We start from the raw sequence: 7,496 nt of genomic DNA on the forward strand, positions 1-7,496 counted from the left end.
AGCATACATGGACGGTAGTTAGAGTCGGTGACTCTCCTAGGGCTCCCTTATCGGGGATCCCCGAGGAAGAGGATCAAGTTGGCTATGGCGAACAAATTGATGCACTATCTCCCTTCAACGCTTTGAGCAAAATGTGGCAAAAGGAAGGAAAATCCATGGACTAACCCCATCATCTCTGCCCCGTAAGAACTACAAGTTACCCCAAGGATGTCTTCGGTATGCAGGGTTCACAGAATGACCATAGAAGCATGTTCAATAATTGGAATGCATTAGTTGTCTGCTTTTAGATTAGGCAGGAGGGTCGGAGAAAGGCAATCACTCATTCTTAAAACCAACATTCTTAAGACAAAGAGTCGGCGGAAAAGGGGGAAAGCTCTCAGTTCTTGGTTTCCTGTAGCTAGATCCTTCAGAACCACAAGAATCCTTAGTTAGAATGGGATTCCAACTCAACACCTTTTGAGATGAGTTTGTCTTTGTAGAGCACAGTACAACGAAAGTTATAAGCTGTGTTTAGGGGGGAGTTATTGTCTATCATTGGAATGTATGGTAGAATCAGTTGGGGGACCTGAGAGGCGGTGGATTACCCTACGGCGGATGTCAGCAATTCGAGTCCGCTTATCTCCAACTCGTGAACTTAGTCGATACAAAGCTATATGACAACACCCAATTTTTCCTATTTGGTGAGTCGATCTATGATTTATCATTCATGGACGTTGATAAGATCCATCAATTTAGCAGCACCTCAGGATGGCATAGCCTTAAAATTAAGGGTGAGGTTCAAACGAGGAAAGTCTTACAGTGGATACCTAAGCACCCAGAGACGAGGAAGGGTGTAGTAAGCGACGAAATGCTTCGGGGAGTTGAAAATAAGCATCGATTCCGAAGATTCCCGAATAGGTTAACCTTTCAAACTATTGCTGAATCCATGGGCAGGCAAGAGATAACCTGGCGAACTGAAACATCTTAGTAGCCAAAGGAAAAGACAGCAAAACCGATTCCTGTAGTAGCGGCGAGCGAAATGGGAGCTTCCTAAACCATGAAAACGGGGTTGTGGGAGAGCAATACTAGCGTCGTGCTGCTAGGCGAAGTAGTAGAATGTTGCACCCTAGATGGAAAAAGTCCAATAACCGAAAGCATCACTAGCTTATGCTCTGAACCAAGTAGGATGGGGCTCGTGGAATCCCCTGTGAATTAGAAAGGACCACCTTGCAAGGTTAAATACTCCTGAGTGACCGATAGCGAAGTAGTACCCTGAGGGAAGGGTGAAAAAACCCCCATCGGGGAGTTAAATAGAACATGAAGCAGTAAGCTCCCAGGCAATGGGAGGAGCCCGAGGCTCTAACCGCATGCCTGTTGAAGAATGAGCCGGAGACTCATAGGAAGTTGAATGTTTAAGGAAACCCACTGGAGGCGTAGCGAAAGAGAGTCTTCACAGAGCAATTATCACTTTTTATGGACCCGAACATGGGTGATCTATTCATGACTTGGATTAAGCTTGGGTGAAACTAAGTGGAGCTCCAAACAACTGATGTTGAAGAATCAATGAATGAGTTGTGGTTAGGGGTGAAGAGGCGCAACATTTTACTGGACATTTAAGGGTAAAGCACTATTTTGGTGTGGGCCGTGAGAGTGGTACAAAATCGAGGCAAACTCTGAATACTATATATATATTACCTCAAAATAACAGGGGTCAAGGTCGGCAAGTGAGATGATGGGGGATAAGCTTCATCATCTAGAGGGACACAACCCGGATCACCAACTAAGGCTCCTAAATGATCGCTCAGTGATAAAGGAGGTAAGGGTGAAGAGATAGCCAAGAGGGTTGCCTAGAAGCAACCACCCTTTAAAGAGTGTGTAATAGCTTACTGATCGAGTGCTCTTGCGCCAAAGATGAACGGGGCTAAGCGATTTGCCCAACTTGTGGGATGTAAAAATACATTGGTAGGGAGCATTCCACCTTAGAGTGAAGCACCCGTGCAAGCGGTATTGGACAAAGAGGAAGCAATAATGTCGGCTTGCGTAACACAAACATTGGTGAGAATCCAATGCCCCGAAAAGCAAAGGGTTCCTCTGCAAGGTTCGTCCATGGAGGGTGAGTCAGGGCCTAAGATCAGGCCGAAAGGCTTAGTCGATGGAAAACAGGTGAATATTCTTGTACTACCCCTTGTTGGTCTCGAGGGACGGAAGAGGATAGGTTAGATGAAAGATGGTTATCAGTTAAAGGATGTAAGGTGACCCTGCTTTTTAAGGGTAAGAAGGGTAGAGAAAATGCCTCGAGCCAATGTTCAAGTACCAGGTGCTATGACACTGAAGTAACCGATGCCATACTCCCAGGTAAAGCTTGAACGACCTTCAAAAAAAGGGTACTTGTACCCAAAAACAACACAGGTGGGTAGGTAGAGAATACCTAGGGGTGCAAGAAAACTCTCTCTAAGGAACACAACAAAATAGCCCCATAACTTCGGGAGAAGGGGTGCCTCCTCAAAAAGGGGTCGCAGTGACCAGGCCTGGGCGACTGTTTACCAAGAACATAGGTCTCCGCAAAGTTGTAAGACCATGTATTGGGGTTGACGCCTACCCAATGTCGGAAGGTCAAGGAAGTTGGTGACTTGATGATAGGGGAGCCGACGACCAAATCCTTGGTGAACGGAGGGCGTAACTATAACAGTCCTAAGGTAGCAAAATTCCTTGTTGGGTAAGTTTCGACCCCCTCGAAAGGCGTAGCGATCTGGGCACTGTCTCGGAGAGAGACTCGGTGAAATAGACATGTCTGTGAAGATGTGGACTACCTGCACCTAGACAGAAAGACCGTATGAAGCTTCACCATTCCCTGTGATTAGCTTTGGGGTTTTCCTGCATAGCTTAGGTGAAAGGAGAAGAAGGCCTCCTTTCGGGGGAAGGGGGAGGGGTCCGAGCCATCAATGAGATACCACTATGGAAGAGCTAGAATTCTAACATTGTGTCAGAATGTAAGGGCTACGGGACAGTCTCAGGTAGACAGTTTCTATGGGGCATAGGCCTCCCAAAATGTAATGGAGGTGTGCAATGTTTTCCTCGGGCCTGACGGAGATTGGCCCTCGAGTGCAAAGTCAGATGGGAGCTTGATTGCAAGATCCACCTGTCGAGCAGGGAAAAAAGTCAGTCTTAGTGATCCGACGGTGGAGTGGATGGGTCGTCGCTCTATAGACAAAAGTTTCTCTAGGGATAATAGGGTGATCTTCCCCAAGTGATCACATCGACGGGAAGGTTTGACACCTCGATGTCAGCTCTTCGTCACCTGGGGCTTTAGTATGTTCCAATAATTGGGTTGTTCGGTCATTAAAGTGGTACGTGATTTGGGTTCAAAACGTCGTTAGGTAGTTCGGTCCATATCCAATGTGGGCGTTAGAGCATTGAGAAGACCTTTCCCTAGTACGAGAGGATCGGGAAGGATGCACCTCTGGGGTACTAGTTATCGTGCCCATGGTAGACGCCGGGTAGCCAAGTGCAGAGCAGATAATTGCTGAAAGCATCTATGTAGTAATCCCACCCCACGATGAGTGCTCTCCTATTCCGACTTCCCCAGAGCTTCCGGTAGCACAGCCGAGGCAGTGACAGGTTCTCTACCCTTGTGGGGATGGCGAAATAGAAGTTTTGAGAATTCAAGAGAAGGCCACGGTAAGAAGAGTCGTTTATCATTACGATATGTGTCAAGTGGAAGTGTAGTGATGTATACAACTATGGCATCCTAACAGACCTGTAGACTTGAACCTTGTTCCTACCTGACTCGATCAATTCGATCGGGCACTCACCATCAATTTTCATTGTTCACCTATTTAACAACATGAAAAAACCATTGTTCAACTCTTTGACAACATGAAAAACCAAAAGCTCTACCCTCCCTCTATTTATCTAAGGGATGGAAGGGCAGAGTCCTTTGGTGTCCCCCCAGTCAATAATTGGGGCCTCACAATCACTATTTTATCTTATGCTTTTCTTCGTTCATGGTTCGATGTTCTGGTGTCCTAGGCGTAGAGTGTAACAATCCAAAATTTCAAGTAAAATTTTCTTTTTTAATTAACCAAACATTCTCATCAAATATGAAGTAACATTGACCATTGTTTTCAAAATTCATAACATTAGCATTTATTCAAAACATCAAGCCTTGCCTTTGCCCTTAGGTTCACAATTACCTGAAACAAATCAACAAACTGTAAGCTAATGCTTAGTGAGTTCCCCAGAGAACACCCCACACAATCAACATAATCACATAATCCATATTAGCTACAAAAGCTACACAAACCATATAAACCATGCATACAACATATAGGGATGCCATGGGCTCATCCCCAGGGTCTTACTCTAGGATCCCATGGGCTCCCCACTTGGTCTTACACCTAAGTGCCATGGGCTCTCCCATGGTCTTTAATAGGAAGGCCATGGGCTCTCCACATGGTCTTACATCCGGGTGCCATTGGCTCTCCAATGGTATTTAATAGGAAAGGCATGGGCTCTCCAAATAGTCTTACATCCAAGTGCCATGGCCTCTCCCATGGTCTTCCATACAAGCATACCACATATACAACTAGCATACCTCCTAGCACATAACCAACTAACATGCCACATAACACTACTTCAAATAGTATACCACATATCATAAAATAGGGTGGCCTTGGTGCCTTCGACCTATTGGTATGGCGAGGAGACTCACCTTTCAAGAATGTTGAACTGATAAGATTGAATCAAATAAGTTCGAACGTGTAGCTCCAATTCAACAGCTTATAATCATCATGCGATTAACTTGTCAAAATCCCGACAAACCATAAATACCTTTAAAGTCAAACTTGTTAAACCCTATTCAGAGTCCTTGTTAACAATCAAGGTTAACAGTCCATGTTGACCCCAACTTATCGAGTGCATCTGTCACACCCCAAAACCACGAACGGCGGAAACGTTCAGGGGTGGACGACGTCATGTACAGTATCACAACAGTGTAATATAATAAACAAGAAACAACATCATCCATTGCATTATACGTAAAGTTTTAATACATGTGAGTTCTTTCATGGAAGTAAGACACCAAAAATATAGAATCAAAATAAGAGATGAGACTTGTCTGCTTTGTCTTCTCAAAACCTGGCCCCCGTACCTATCTACTGATGACCTGAGAATACAAGTTATTTTGAAAGAGAGTATCAGCTTTAAAGCTGGTGAGTTCATAAGTATATAAGTGTCATTGCCTTATTTGTGAAAATCTGTTATGAAGGCCATGTAAATCGTTAAATGAAAATGTTGATGTACGTATGAAAACCCTAGAAAATCCCTTATTTCCTATCAGTTTGAGATGTAGTCTTCTACCAAGACCCGAATGTTTTGTTTATGACAATGTAGTCTTCTACCAAGACCCGAATGTTTTGTTTATGACAATGTAGTCTTCTACCAAGACCCGAATGTTTTGTAAGTAAAATGATAGTTTTCCTTTAATTGTTTAGTACTAAAGTACTTAGTCTAACTCATCGTTTATGTGAAAGTATCACAAAATAAAGTAAACAGGAAAATGTACTACTGTAAGTGTTGTCACTGGGTACTAGGACTAACACAACATATGTAACTGTTATCCCAAGGTACTAGGGTTAACACGACCTATATAACCTAATGAACATCCGAAGATTGTCCAATTGTCCTCTGTAGCAGCAGCAGGGGGAAGGAAGGGTTAGTCCCTGTAAAGGTACTCCTAGTATAAGTAATAACCGTAGGCATCCGTAGATGTTCATCACCCACTGTTGCTAACAGATGAGTTCCGGAATGGTTAGTCCCATCCATATATCCTGAGGTACTGGGGATAGGGTCCTGTTCTAGATATCCCAAGGTACTGGGGATAGGCAGGATAATTTACACAGAAGGTACTAATAAATTATCCTCGCAATTCGTGATACAAATATTCAAATAAGTATACACAGGTAAAGGTATCAACGTAAAGGTACTCATGTAATGTGTTCATGTATCAGGTAAGCATATGTAAAGGTACTCATGTATCAGGTAAGGTACTAGTAAAGACTCATGAATGAACTGACTCTTGTGTGATTCGTTGTAATAGGAATAATGTTTTGTCATCCTCTAACTATCCCTATGATAGTAAATTTAAAGGTAATTGGTTGTACAAGTAAGTTTATACACTCTTGCAACTCAAGAGTGTGGGAAACTAATTGAAAGTTGTAAACTATAACATCAATACATATATAAGAATATAAGTGTACATGCATAGTTTAGTTCAAGAATGTAAAATGGTTTTGTAAGACATCTTATGGGTGTTGAACAATAATTAACAATGACTTGATGTCTTTTTTTAATATACATTTCAAAGGTAAAACATTTGATAACAATGTGTTTTTAAGATTTAAAAACCATTTCATGCATCACATTTTGTAGTATGTGAAATCTGTTAAATGACAAACACAGTTATAAAATACATATCAATGATTTAATAACATGTTTGTTTCTACTTGTATTCCCCCCCCCATTAAATCATTTAAAACATTGATTAGGGGTATGAATTCACCTGCAGTTGGTGATTGGGATGAACTGAATGGTATAGGATTGCTAGGTGTCAAGCGAGGACTTGTACACACACTACGATCCTAATGAACATATAATCACACATATATGCATTCAATTAGTCTTAAATCACTAATTGATAATGTTAAGACATCCTAGACATAAGAAATACTTTATATAAGTGTTTTAAGCCCTAAGGATTGCATCTAAGCTATTGTGGGACAAGGCACTTGTGTTTAGGGTTCCAAAGGACCCTATAAGTGAGTTTACTCCCCATATACCATCACACATGGAGTTTACGGTTGTAAACTCTTGAGTTTACGGCCGTAAACTCCCAACCATGGGGGTATGATGTTTTTTGAAGTCCAAAATGGTTCCTAGAATTATTCCAACTTGGTGGCTAAGTCCTTGGAAGGGTTTAAGGTCTAGAAACACTCCAATTAGGAGTTTACGGCCCTGAGGCCATTCCCCTTAGAGTTTACGGCTGTAAACTCTAAGTATAGTGTGTTTTTGTTGTTTTCAAGCCTCTTGCATTTGAAGGATATGTTCTAGATAATTGTTTAAGGCTAATGAGGACCCTAGGCACACTTTGGTGCCATTCTTTCATGTTTACGGCCCAAGAGCATTCCCTTGGCCGTAAACTCACTTTGATAAGTGATTTTGATGTGCTTTGGTCCTTCAATTAATTGGAAACAATTCCTTGTAAAGGTCTAGGGCTTTAGGTGTCTTAAAAACACCCTTTTGTCCATTTCTATGGAGTTTACGGCCTAAGATACACTTGGGCCGTAAAATCTCATTTGTTTGTGTTCTTTGATGTGCTTAAGGCCTTACATTAAATGGGAACTAGTCTTGATAAAAGTCTTAAAGCTTTAGAGGCCTTAAAACACCATTTTGAGTTTGAAAAGGGAGTTTACGGCCTAAGCAACACTTGGGCCGTGAACTCCCAAACTTGGGTGATTTAT

General features: G+C 42.3%; 1 pseudogene; it reads left to right on the forward strand.

Annotated features, from left to right (window-relative positions):
- The first annotated feature begins 919 nt into the window (after nucleotides 1-919).
- LOC145065267 (25S ribosomal RNA) lies at nucleotides 920-3,775 on the forward strand (annotated as a pseudogene).
- The last annotated feature ends 3,721 nt before the right edge of the window (nucleotides 3,776-7,496 follow it).

This window comes from Lactuca serriola, chromosome 7 (assembly GCF_051521515.1).
Source record: "Lactuca serriola cultivar US96UC23 chromosome 7, Lser_US96UC23_V15, whole genome shotgun sequence".
NCBI lineage: Eukaryota > Viridiplantae > Streptophyta > Magnoliopsida > Asterales > Asteraceae > Lactuca > Lactuca serriola.